The following is a 14848-nucleotide window of genomic DNA, read 5'->3' as shown; positions in this document are numbered from 1 at the left end:
TCCCGAAGGAAGACAAGGACGAGCAGACCAAGGATATTTTCTACGAGCGCCTAAAGAAAGAATATGACCGCTGCCCCGCTCATGATATTACAATCGTTTTGAGAGATTTTAATGCGAAGATAGCGAGGAAGAGATCTTTGGTCCAACAGTCGCAAATTTAAGCCTCCACGAGATAACGCCCGATAATGGATTGAGGCTGATAGATTTCGCCGCGGCAGAAAACATGGTAGTTAGTAGCACCAGATTTCAACATAAAAATATTCACAAAGCCACATTGATCACGTTGTGATAGATGGAAGGCATTCATCCGTGGAGCGAATATAGATTCGGATCATTACTTTGTTGTAGCAAAGGTCGCACCCGTTTGAACATGGCGAGGAAAGTACGATCTGACAATGCACAGAAGCTGGACTTTGATAAGCTGCAAACACAACAAATGGCAGCGGCATACTTCACTCGACTGACCCAACTGCCTGATAAAAGCGCTCCTTGTTCCGATGATATGATGGCGCAGTAGCAAACTATAGCCCACTCCATGGAAAATGCCGTGAAATTCGTAGTACTTGGGTACCGGAAGCCACCTCCAAGAAACCCATGGTACGACCAAGAGTGTCGAGATGCGACTGAAGCCAAGAATGCGGCATATAGAGCAACCCTGCAATCAGTAGCAACGCGCCAGATGAAGGAGAGGTATCGGGAGAAAAGGAGAGAGGAGAAACTATTTCGCAGATAGAAAAAGGAAGTGGAAAGACTTGAGTGCGAGCGAATTGAGATATACAGGAGTCAGAATGAAGTCCGGAAATTCTACCAAATAATTAATTCTACTAAAGAAACATCAAACCGATGGCTTTGGTGCAGGCACATCCTCCTGAAAGAACATTTTACTCTACTGCTAGTGTCCGACGTTGGCGGCGAAAAGGATATCGCAGAACCAATCATTGATGATGGTGTAGAATGATTACCTCCTAGTCAGAATGAGGTCCAGGCAGCAGTGACCCAAATAAAGAACAACAAGGCAGCAGGAGCCGACGGGTTACCCGCTGAACTATTTAAGACCGGAGGCGACACGCTGATAAGGCGTGTGCATCAGCTTATCTGCGCAATCTGGCTAGAAGAACGCATAGCCGATGATTGAAACCTCAGCATACTATGTCCCGTACTCAAGAAAGGAGACAATACGGAATGTGCCAACTACAGAGGAATCAGTCTCCTCCCCATCGCATACAAGATACTCTCGAGCGTACTGTGTGAAAGATTAAAACCTAAAATCAATGAGATAATTGGGCCCTATCATTGCTTGGAGTATTTGAGAGAGATTCTTCGTAAAATATATGGACCAGTTTGCGTTAATGGAGAATATAGGCGACGTATGAACCACCAGCTGTATGACGACGATAGCATAGTTACACGCATCAGAATATAACGGCTGCGTTGGCTAGGTCATTGTCATTGTCAGAATGGATAAAGAAGCTCCAGCAAAGAAGTCTTTTGAAGGCATACACGGTGGTACACGCAAACCGGTAAGACCAAAAGCCCGATGAAAAGATCAGGTAATGAAAGACACCTCGAAACTTGGTGTCAGAGATTTTTAGAATGAGCGCAGAATCGAGTTTACCATCCCCACTTGTCCGACCTGATCAATATACTGTCTGCTCTTTGCTCAGGAACAAATGTTGTGATGTGTCTTAACCTGCGACGAGCACACAGTTGCAATTATTTGCAAGCCTATGGATCTGCTTGGAATTATTTTCTTGTGTTCTTACGAAGTAATCAGCAATAGATTGAGTATTTTTGCCAACTATTGGTCTATGCGCTCAAATATTCACCCTCTAGTAGGAGAGGCACAAGAGAATAATTGTGCAATTTTGCACTTTTGCAATTAACGATTTGTTGGTTTTACAACATAAGGAAGGTCCTTTTACCGTAGACGAAGCTAATAAAAGGTTTACGATAAACAAAGTTAGTTACGTTCAATACTACAACGTTTATGGCTAACATTTGATTTGTTAAAGCGAAACGCTACACGGCTACAATAAAAGCAAAACTACGTGGTAAAAGTATTTTGTTTGTCGCAAATGTTTTATTTTTTGCGTGTAAAGGGCGCAATTCTTAGCCGTTTGACTAAAATTTTACTTGAGATGTTTTGTATTGACATCCACCAACTTTGCCAAATATGGTTTAGATCGGTTCACAGCCTGATATATCAGCGACAAAAAGCGATCTTCAGAATTAATTTCTTGAGCCTCTGGAAGGTGCATTTAAAGTTTTGTTATGACTTCTAACAGCCACGCCAAGTCTGGTTCAACTAGGTCCATAACCTGATATTTGTGACATATAAGCCGATCGGCCGAACCTCTAGAAGGCGCAATTACACTAATTAATTATACCCACCACCGAAGGATGGGGGTATATTCATTTCGTGACTCCGTTTGCAACACATCGAAATATCCATTTCAGACCCTATGAAGTGTAAATTTTCTTGATCACCGTAAAAATAAAAAAGACGGTCTAGCCATGTTCGTCCGTCTGTCTGTTGAAATCGCGCTACAGTCTTAAAAATAGAGATATTGAGCTGAAACTTTGCACAGAATCTTTTTTTTTGTCCATAAGCAGGTTAATTTCGAAGATGGGCCATATCGGACTATATCTTGATATAGCCCCCATATAGACCGATCCGCCGATTTATGGGCTTAGGCCCATAAAGGCACATTTATTATCCTATTTTGCTGAAATGTTAGAGAGTGAGTTGTGGTAGGCCCATCCTTTAATTTGGTCCAGATCGGTCCAGATTTGGATATAGCCGCCATATAGACCGATCTCTCGTTTTAAGGTTTTGGACCCATAAAAGGTGCACTTATTGTTCGATGTCGCCAAAATTTGGGACAATGTTAGGCCCTTCGACATCCCTCTTCAATTTGGTCCACATCGGTCCAGATTTAGATACAGCTGCCATATAGACCGATTTCTCGATTTAATCGATCTTGGCCCCTTAAAAGGCGCATTTATAATTCGATTTCGCAGAAATTTGACACAGCGACTTATGTTAGACTTTTCGACATGAGTGTCGTATATGGTTCAGATCGGTCTATATGTGGACATGGCTACCACAAAGACCAATATTTTCTTCTACAAAATTTAAAAATGACTTGTACTTATTAGACCACTCAATATCGGTGTCGAATTTGGTCCAAATCGGATAATATTTTGATATAGCTGCTATGGGGGCATAAATTATGAATTTTTCATCGGACGAAAGGTGGTTTACATATTTACCCCAGGTAGTGAGTAGCCAAAGTTCGGCCCAGCCTTTTTACTTGTTTTTGTTATCTACATTCAAGATCATATTTCGTCGCTCCCCCCGACGCTAATACCCAAAAGACAATTTATGTCAGTCTTTTATTATCGCAATATACATGTTCTGCTGAATGGCAGGACAGCTGGACGTGACCCCGATTTTTGAATCCTTATGCCCTGTAGACACCTTGAACCAAATTCATAAAACAGATGAAAACTCAACTTCCAAAATCCTTTCATTTGATATCTATATCGTCCCAATTGGTAAATAAGCCGAGATGGGGGGTTTTGGGGGGTGGCGAGGCGCCTCAGAATAAATTTGTATATCAGATTCTTAGCCTACTTTTAAATACTTTTCATTTGATATCCATATTGTCCCAATTGTTAAATATGCCCTGCTAGGGCTTTTGGGTTGTGAGGAGTCCCTCCCGACACCAAGCAATACCTTTTTATGTCAGATTTGTACTCTACTTTTAAATACCTTCCATTTGATACTCATATTGCCAAAAGCGTTGAAAGTCTTGTTGGGGGTTTTTTTGGAGGTGGGGAACCCCCCAACACTTTGGGCGATCATTGTACACCAAACTTGTACTCTACTCTAAAATACCTTTCGTTTGATACCCTTGTTGAAACATGTTCGTGCGAGGGGATTTTGAGGTGTGGGGAGGCCCATCAGACACCAAGGAACACATTTTCATGTCTGATTTGTTCTCTACTTTGAAATACCTTTCATTCATACCCATATCGCCCAAGGCGGTGAAAGAGTACTGTTGGGAGGTTTTTGGAGGGTGGGGGACCCACCAAACACTTTGGGCTAAATTTGTATACTAAGTTCGTATTCTACTCTTAAATACCTTTGATTTGATACCCATTTTGTCCTAATCGGTAAACATGTCTGTCCGGGTGGGTTGTGGGATGGGGCGTCCCCCCAGGTTATTTGACCCAAAAATTTTATACCAATATTGTGTTTTTGGATATCACAAGGAAGCATACAAAAATTTCGCTTAAATCGGTGCATCCATCTCCGAGATCTGACGTTTTTAAAAATTGGTGTACGGGGGAGGGTCCGCTCCACCCTTCGGAAATCAAAAAATTTAATACCCTATTTTCACTGGGGGCCCAAGCTCTACCATCTGAAAAAATTTCATGAGAATCGGTTCAGCCGTTTTTGAGTCTATACGGAACAGACAAACAAACTAAGCGCAACAATTTGATTTTTATATAATAGAAGATAAACTGGCTCTTAATCCGTCTCATTCCCGCAAAAGCCCTCGTTTCCCTGCGCCCCGAATGAAGTCGACGACCTAATGAATAACCCGAGCCCACGACTTCCTATCCCCAAGATGAGTGCAGTAATTCTGCTTATGAAACTCAGTCATGTAATATTAACCACCCTGTAACCAGCCAACGAACTGTTTGAGCAGTTTTGGTTCAAAGCGTTTATCAAGGAGCTCACACTAGTGTCTTGCCTTCACTGGTAAGGGCCAGCGTTAAACGTCATCCAAATCATTGCCTCCCATCCAAATCACATTCCAGCAAACCCCAACTTACTAACTAACTAACTAACTAGTCTTAGTCCAAGGTGAATTTTAACGACTTTTTTATGGCATACAAAATTCGCTTGTGTCCATCTTTAGCTAAAATCCAATATGGCACATCGACTTTGTATGTTCTGCTGTCATCAACTGATGAATCTCAAAGTGTCATAAAAAGCATGAAGACAGCTGATAAAAGCTTAACTGCTTTACAGCTAACTAGGCTGATATATCATAAATTGCTGCTGTTATTCAAGTATACACAAGTAAATTGCCATTGAAACTCGTATATCATGCAGGGTTAAATAAAACACATGTGTTTTTCTCGGATATTATTGCAACATGAAATGTAGGGAAAACTCAAATAAAATGACTGATAACATGCTCGGAAGGGGCCATTTTGGTATGTGGCAAACTTTTCGATGAGTTTGATAAGCCCAATTTCATACTCAAAGCCCCAAATTGTATTTTCCAAACATATTTATGAAATTCATTATGAAGTTGATATACTAAAGTTAAAATTATCTATACAAGTCTCTAATCCACATAACAAATCTGCTTCCACCAAAAAAAAAACAGTGAAGATTAGCCCTAATTTTTGTTGAGTGTAAGCCATGCTTTTTACACTTAGCTGTGGTGATAGTTTATTATGTTGCTCATTCAAATATTGACAGATCAAGATGCTGTTATTTCCTTCGTTATAATAAAATGTGATTTTTTCATACAGCTTAAGATGAATAGTGGTGATAGAGCTGAACTGTTGCACAGTGGGAGAAAATCGAAAAAAAACTAGCAAAAAATATGCCGTGGGAGAACGGATGGAGACATCTCTTTTTGAAGTTTGAAATGTTTAGAGCTGAAGTGTTAGCGAGATAGTGTGCAACATTTTAATGTCTAAAGCTGTTCGGGCGCCTTGTGGCAGGCCCCTAAATTTGGTCACCTCGGTACTTCGAACAAGTAAAAAGGTGTTGGATACCCACAACCTCGGGTACATATGTAAACCACCATTCATCAAAATCCGGTGAAAAATGCATACCTTATGTCCCATAGCAGGAATATCGAAATATGATCCGATTTGGACCAAATACTAATAAATACAAGTCATTGTTCAATTGTGTATTTGTTGTCGTTCAATTGTCTTTTTAGTAGCTATATCTAAAAATAAACCGATCTGAACCATATAAAACATGGATGTCGAAAAGCCTTACATAAGTCATTGTGTCAAATTTCAGTTAAATCGGATTATAAATGCGCCTTTTTTGGGGCCAAGACATTAATTCGAGATATCGGTCTATATGGCAGCTATATGTAAATCTTAATCGATCTAGACCAAATTGCAGAAATATGTGGAGGGGCTTAACTTAACTCTCTGTCCAAAATTTCGGCAATAACGGACAATAATTGCGCCTTTTATGGGCCCACAATATTAAATCGAAAGATCGGTCTATATGGCAACTATATCTAAATCTGGACCGATCTGTGCCATAATGCAGAAGTATGTCAAGGGGCTTATCTTAACTCACTGTCCCAAATTTCGGCGACACGGGACAATAAATGCACCTTTGATGGGCCTAACACCCTAAGTCGGAGGATCGGTCTATATGGCAGCTATATCCAAATCTGGACCGATCTGGGACAAATTGACGGACGATGTCGAAGGGCCTAACACAAATCACTGTCCCAAATTTCAGCAAAATCGGATAACAAATGTGGCTTTTATGGGTCTAAGACCCTAAATCGGAGGATCGGTCTATATAGCAACTATATCCAAATCTGGACCGATCTGAGCCAAATTGACGAAGGATGTCGAAGGGCCTAATGCAACTCATTTTCCCAAATTTCAGCAAAATCGGATAAAAATGTGGCTTTTATGGGTCTAAGACCCTAAATCGGAGGATCGGTCTATATGGCAGCTATATCCAAATCTGGACCGATCTGGGCCAAATTGACGAAGGGTGTCGAAGGGAATAAGACCATTCACTGTCCCAAATTTCAGCAAAATCGGATAATAAATGTGGCTTGTATGGGCATAAAACCCTTAGTCGGAGGATCGGTCTATATGGCAGCCTTATCCAAATCTGGACCGATCTGAACCAAATTAACGAAGGATGTCGAAAGCCTAACACAAATCACTGTCCCAAATTTCAGCAAAATCGGATAATAAGTGTGGCTTTTATGGGTCCTAGATATTAAATCGAGAGATCGGTCTATATGGCAGCTATATCCAAATCTGAACCGATCTCAACCAAATTGCAGAAGGATGTCTGAGAAATAAACACAACTCACTGTCCCAAATTTGGGCGAAATCAGACAATAAATCCGCCTTTTATGAGCCCAAAACCTTAAATAGAGAGATCGGTCTATATGACAGCTATATCGAAATCTGGGCCGATCTGGCCCAATTGAAGAATGATGTCGAAGGGCTTTACACAACATACTGTCCCAAAATTTGGGGGAAATTCGCCTTTTATGGGCCCTAGATCTTAAATCGAGAGCTCAGTCTATATGATAGCTAATCAAAATCTGAACCAATCTGGCCCAATTGAAGAAAACACAAAAATTTCGCCGAAATCGGACAATAAATTCGCCTTTTATGGGTCCGTCATCTTAAATCGAGAGATCGGTCTGTATGACAGCTATATCCAAATCTGGACCGATCTTAGACAAATTGCAGAACGATGTCGAAGGGCCTATCATAACTCACTGTCTCAAATTTCGGCAAAATCAGACAATAAATTCGTCTTTTATGAGCCCAAAACCTTAAATCGGGAGATCGGTCTATATGGTAGCTATTTTCATATCTGGACCGATCTCAGACAAATTGCAGAAGGAAGTCGAAGGGCCTAACGTAACTCAATGTCCCAAATTTCGGCAAAATCAGACAATAAATTCGCCTTTTATGGGCCCTAGATCTTAAATCGAGAGATCGATCTATATGGCAGCTATATCCAAATCTGGACCGATCTGGCCCAATTGAAGAAGGGCCTAACACAACACACTGTCCCAAATTTCGGCGCAATCGGGCAATAAATTCGCCTTTTATGGGCCCTAGATCTTAAATCGAGAGATCGGTCTATATGACAGCTAAACGAAATCTAGACCGACCTGGGCCAAATTGTAGAAGTATGACGAGTTGTCTAACACAACTCAAAATATTCCACCAAGGAACTGGGACATACTTCTCACATATCAATGAGTGCAGTCCGATTCAAATGTAAGCTCAATGATAAGGGGTCTCCTCTTTATAGCCAAGTCCGAACGGTGTGCCGCAGTGCGACACATCTTTGGAGAGAAGTTTTACATGGCATAGTACCTCACAAATGTTGCCAGCATTAAGGAGGGGAAAACCACCGCTAAAAAATTATTTCTAATGGTCTCGCCAGGATTCGAACCCAGGCGTTCAGCGTCATAGGCGTGCATGCTAACCTCTGCGCTACGGTGGCCTCCAAATGGTGGTCTAACACAACTCACTGTCCCAAATTTCGACAAAATCGAATAATATGTGTGGCTTTGATGGGCTTAAGGCCCTCAATCCGCAGATCGGTCTATATAGTAGCTAAATCTGAATATTGTCCGATCTGGACCATATTTAGGTGTGATGACAGAAGGCTGAAAACAACTCACTGTTTTAGGTTTCAACGAAATCTGGTTCCAAAGGCAACTTTTATGGGCTTAAGACCCTAAATCGGCAGATCGGCCTATATGGCAGCTATATCTAAATATGATCCGTTCTGAATCATATTTGAGTCAAATGTCGGGAGGCTTAAAACAATTCGCTATTAAAAATTTTAGCGAAATTAGATAATAATTGCGGCTTATATAGGATCATAATTCTACACCAGCATATCGGGCTATATGACAGCTGTATCTAAATATGGTCCGATCTGAACCATATTTGAGTCGAATGTCGGGAGGCTTAAAACAGCTCTCTCTTTTTATTTTCATTGAAATCGGATATCTGTCAGCTATATCCAAATATACTCCGATTTGGCCCATTCAAGAACTTAACCTACTTATAGGAGAAATATTACTCTGTGCAGAATGTCAACTCAATATCCCAATTTTTATACCCTCCACCATAGGATGGGGGTATACATACCGTCCGTCTGTCTGTCGTAAGCACGCTAATTTTCGAAGGAGTAAGGCTAGCCGCTTGAAATTTTGCACAAATACTTTTTATTAGTATAGGTGGGTTGGGATTGTAAATGGGCCAAATCGGTCCAAGTTTTGATATAGCTGCCATAAAAACCGATAGTGGGTCTTGACTTCTAGAGTCTCTAGAGGGCGCAAATCTCGTCCGATTTGACTGAAATTTTTCATGTTGTGTTTTGGTATCACTTCCAACAACTGCGCTTAGTATGGTTCAAATCGCTCCATGTTTTGATATAGCTGCCATATAAACCGATCGTGGGTCTTGACTTCTAGAGCCTCTAGAGGGCGCAAATCTCGTCCGATTTGACTGAAATTTTGCACGTAGTGTTTCAGTATCACTTTCAACAACTGTGTTAAGTATGATTCAAATCGGTTTATAATCTGGTATAGCTGTCATATAAACCGATCTTGGATCTTGACTTCTTGAGCCCATAGAGCGCGCAATTCTCATCCGATTTGGAAGAAATTCTGCACAACCGCTTCTCTCATGACCTTCAACATACGTATCTAAACTGGTCTGAATCGATCTTTAGCTTAATACAGCTCTCATATAAGCCGATCTCCCGATTTTGCTTCTTTAGCCCCTACAAGGCGCAATTCTTATCCAAATGAACTGAAATATTACACAATGACTTCTACAATGTTCAACATTCATTTATAGTCCGAATCGGACTATCACTTGATATAGGTCCAATAGCACATCACTTCTTATTCAATATTCTTTGTTTGCCTAAAAAGTGCTACTGCCCATAGAACTCGACAAATGCGATCCATGGTGGAGGGTTAAATAAGATTCGGCCAGGCCGAACTTAGCACGCTCTTATTTGTTAAAGATTGAAGCGTGAATACAACTGACGGACAGACACACAGAAATCATTAAATAGTCTTAGAATTTTACGACGATCCGAAATATCTATACTTTGTAGGGTCGTAAATGGATATTTCGATATGTTGCAAACGGAACGACTAAATGTATATACCCCCTATCTTAAGGTAGTGGGTATAAAAAACGCAATAAAAACCTTGAAAATTTTTACGGAATTAGAAATTTTGTTCCCTTTTAAATCTAAAGTACTTAAATTCACCTACTATGTGTTGTTAAACAAATTTACATTAAATCTCTTGCAAAATCCCGGGATTAAACAACATGCAAATAAATCTTCAGCTACAACCATTCCAATTTGCCCAAATACTGATACCTTTGTACAACCAACAGACATAAATTAATATTTAAACAGTGATTGTAGCAGCTTTTTTTCCTGTCATTGTAACTGTCCATGAATGTCAGCCATTTGTTTATTTGCAAAAAATCTTTTTTTTTATGTAATAGCGAGCATTAATGCCTCATTGAGCGGAAACATCAGGTGATAGCAGCTGCAAAGCCATGGTGCTTTATATTACATTCTTTAATATAAGGCACAAGCAAACAATTTTGTGCTTTGCAAAAACTGGCAAACTTTGAATTCAAAACAAGTAATAGCCTTGTAAGTTCGGCCGGGCGGAATCTTATATACCCTCCACCACGGAAGACATGTGCCAAGTTCTTTGAACGAATTTTTCATTTGGATAAGAATTGCGCCTTGTTGAGTCCCTCAAGAAGCAAAATCGGGAGATCGGTTTATATGGCAGCTGTATCAAGCTACTGATCGAGTCAGACAATATTACACACGTATATTGAAGGTCATGAGAGAAGCCGTTGTACAAAATTTCTCCCAAATCGGATGATAATTGCGCCCTCTAGAGGCTCAAGAAGTCAAGATCCCAGATCAGTTTATATGCCAGCTATATCAGGTTATGTTCCGATTTGCGTCATACTTAGAACAGTTATTGGAAGTCATAACAAAACCCCTCATGCAAAATTTCAGCCAAATTGGATGAGAATTGCGCCCTCTAGAGGCTCAACAAGTCAAGACCCAAAATCGGTTTATATGGCAGCTATACCAAAACATGGACCGATTTGAAGCATACTTAGCGCAGTTGTTGGAAATGCTACCAAAAAACACCACGTGCAAGATTTCAGTCAAATCGAACGAGAATTGCGCCCTCTAGAGGCTCAAGAAGTCAAGACCCAAGATCGGCTAATATGGCAGCTATATCAAAACATAAACCGATTTGGCCCATTTACAATCCCAACCGACCTACACCAATAAGAAGTATTTGTGCAAAATTTCAAGCGGCTAGCTTTACTCCTTCGAAAGTTAGCGTTAGTTTCGACAGACAGACGGACGGACATTGCTAGATCACCTTTAAATGACATGACGATCAAGAAAATATATACTTTATGGGTTCTCAGACGCATATTTCGAGATGTTACAAACAGAATGACGAAATTAGTATGCCCCCATCCTATGGTGTAGGCTATAAAAACACTTAAAAATTTTTCGGGCAAATCGTCCTTCAAAGCCTCAAGAAGCAAAATCCCATGACCTGTTTATATGGGTGGGCTGTATCTGGTTGTAGATCGATGGAAGTCATGGTTAAACTTTGCAAATGAAAATTTTTCCCATGAACACACACACCAGGTACAGGGGCAAACTTCTCACATATCAATCAGTGCTGTGCGATTCAAGTTTAAGCTCAATGATAAGGGGCCTCCTCTTTATGGCCGAGTGCGAACGGCGTGCCGCAGTGAGACACCACTTTGGGGAGAAGTTTTAACATGCCATAGTACCACACAAAACGCAGCATTTTTTTTTTCTGTCAGCCAACACCCAGGGGATGTCCCCTATGAATGCAGTGCATTGCGTTGGCGAGAGGATATTAGGAATTGGAGAGGGGAAAAGGATGTAGAGCTTATTGACATTTGTCTTAAATCTTTGGATGTCAAAGTGGGTGGGAAAAACATTAGCCGGAAGTCGATTCCACATACGAACGGTTCGGGCGATATAAGAATTCTCTCTATAATGCATTGTGCGGTCCGCTGGCCAATCAATTACCAATGGGTGTGAGTTCCTGGAATGTCTAGTATCCCTGACATACATCCTTACATCAGGAATAAGAAGACGAATACACACCATGAAAGTACCAAAGAACAGTGCCAAGGATGATGAAGGCAGGTAATAGAGTTGGATACCCCACTGTCCCCAATCAACGACATCGCTCTCCTCTGTACACGGTCCAGTAGCTCCAGGGATGATTTTGAAGCTCCAGCCCATACATGTGAGTTGTACTCCATTTTCGGCCTTATGAAACTGGTGTAGATGTTAAGAAGACCAGACGGAGTGAAGTATTTCTTACACCGTTTAGGGAAGCCTAAGTACTTGAATGCTTCTTTCGACACTTCGAATACATGTTTAGCCCAACGGACATCACTTTGTTTTTCATGTCCAGAACATCAAGAGCTTCCGATTGCTCAACATCTACACCGTTGATAGACAAAGATAATGGTAATGGGTCAGCGAATCGTTGGTGTGACAACAAGCAGCACTGAGTCTTCCGTGCATTAAAATCTACTCGATTCATTCGACCCCACTCAGAAATGGCCAGCAAATACTGGCAGAGTGTATCGTCCATAACCCGCCTCTTGTCCCCCTATGGTCGAATGAGTACGAATGACGGAGATTACTGTCATCGGCAAATGAGTAGATCGGATTCGATGTCTGACCCAACAGATCGTTGATGATATTCAGAAAAAGAGAAGGAGAAAGAACAGAGCCCTGGGGTACACCTGGGGTCAATTTGTGCTCATTGGATGAGAACCCATCTATAACGACTCGAATAGTGCGATCTCTGAGAAAGCTCGAAATAAATCGAACGAAGCCATTACCGACACCAATTGCGACAAGCTTTGATAGTAGCGCACCGTGCCAGACTCTATCAAATGCCTTGAAGATATCCAGAACCACAACCTTACTCTCACCAAACTGGTGGATTGAGCGACTCCAACGTTCTGATAGAAGTGCCATGAGGTCACCCGTTGAGCGATTTCTGCGGAACCCATACTGTTAATCGCTAAGAAGGCCATTAGACTCTAAATACCTCACAATATTGCGGAGCATATTGCAATTGGTCGGTTATCCACAGAGTTGTTCGCCTCACCCTTTTTGGGTATTGGCTGAATGCGCTGGGAAGACTCCCACACGGAAGGCAAGGTTGAAAAAGTTGCCTAATGGACGAGCAAGCATCGAAGAACACTTTCGTAAGACAATTATTAATATGTCATCCGAGCCCGGGGATTTATTTACGTCTAGATTCTCAAGAACTTTTTAACTCCACGAGTTCGAAAAAATATCTGGAGCATGACTCCAGATACATTTTCTATTAAGGGGAGTGATTGATTGCTATCCGGCGGGGAAGGGTTATCTGCAAATGTAGCAGCCAACAGGTTAGCCTTATCAATCGGGTCAGTGAACGTTTGATTGTCCTTAACAAGAGTTGAAATAGATGAAGAACTACCCTTTACTCTTTTCACGAACGACCAAAAGCTCTTACTTCCTCGTGTAGAAGCAGCTGTTCGTAAAGAAATTTTTCGCGCCTAAGCACATTGGCACACGAAGATCTTGCCTGTTTGCGAGGCAGTTCAGTATTGGCATTTTTATCCAAGCGCCAGTTCCTGAATGCAACCTCTTTCGATCTGACAGCATCTCTGCATGTCTGGTTTAACCAACTTTAGAAGGGGATAACCACTGCTGAAAATTTATTTCTGATGTTCTCGCCAGGATTCAAACCCAGGCGTTCAGAGTCATAGGCGGACATGCTTATCTATACGCTACGGTGGCCTTCCATAGTAAAACACTGCGAGCTAAAAATCAGTTAAATCGGGCGGTAGTTGCTACTTCTAGATAGGAAGATCGGTTAATGTGGCAGCTATATCAACATATCAACCGATTTGGCTCATTTACACTCCTAACCGACCCACAATAATAGGAAGTATTTGTGGAAATTTTGAAGCTCCTAGTTTTACTCATGTGAAAGTTAGCGCGCTTTAGACAGATAGGCAGGCAGGCGGGCTGACGAACACACATGCAGGCATATAGACAGACGGATGGACATGGCGAAATCGACTAAGACAATGAAAACCATCAAGAATTTATAAACTTCGTTGTGTCTCAGATCAATATATCGATGAGTTACAAACAGAATGACGAAATAAGTATGCGCTCATCCTACGGTGGAGGGTATACAAAGGTCATAAACCAAGCTATGGGTGGCAGTTTAGCATTTAATGTTGAAGATAAAAGAAGTCAAGAAAATATTGCTACAATTTAAAGGGATTAGGAGAGGAAGAAGAGCAAAAAAAAAGCAAGAAAAACAGGAAATTCTTGTTTCGAGTTGAAGGTCGCACAACAAATAAAATCAAGCAAAAATGTGCTAAGTTCGGCCTGGCCAAATCTTGTGTACACACCACCATGGATTGTAATAAAATCCAGTAAGGAAAGGCAAAAGTCGGGCGGTGTCGACCGCATAATACCCTACACCCACCCTTTAAGTACAAAGTGGGAGCTATATCTAATTCTGAACCAATTTTGATGAACCTCGGCGGAGGTTTTCAGATGGGTTATTAAACAATCCGTATCAAATTTCGAGCAAATTTCGGTTAACAAATAAGGACTATTGCAATAATTCTCAAAATCTGACGAACATTTATATGGGAGCTATATCTAAATCTGAAACGATTTCGAACAAACTTCTCAGATCTTGTGGTAGTTGTCCAGGAAAGCGTTGTACAAAGTTTTGGCAAGATTGGTCAATAAGTGCGCTTGCAGTGGCTCATGGAGTGAAAATCGGGTGATATACATATATGGCAGCTATTGGGTTGCCCAAAAAGTAATTGCGGATTTTTCATATAGTTGGCGTTGACAAATTTTTTCACATCTTGTGACTCTGTAATTGCATTCTTTCTTCTGTCAGTTATCAGCTGTTACTTT

The 14848-nt window shown here is 41.1% G+C and overlaps 1 protein-coding gene across 1 annotated transcript in view; it reads left to right on the top strand.

Moving 5' to 3' along the window:
- Positions 1-14848, top strand: part of LOC106091488 (uncharacterized) — a 297696-nt gene that overhangs the window by 50568 nt on the left and 232280 nt on the right. The window lies entirely within an intron of this gene.

Source organism: Stomoxys calcitrans, chromosome 1 (assembly GCF_963082655.1).
Source record: "Stomoxys calcitrans chromosome 1, idStoCalc2.1, whole genome shotgun sequence".
NCBI classification, from domain to species: Eukaryota; Metazoa; Arthropoda; class Insecta; order Diptera; family Muscidae; genus Stomoxys; species Stomoxys calcitrans.
This window is presented reverse-complemented; position numbering and strand designations above follow the sequence as displayed.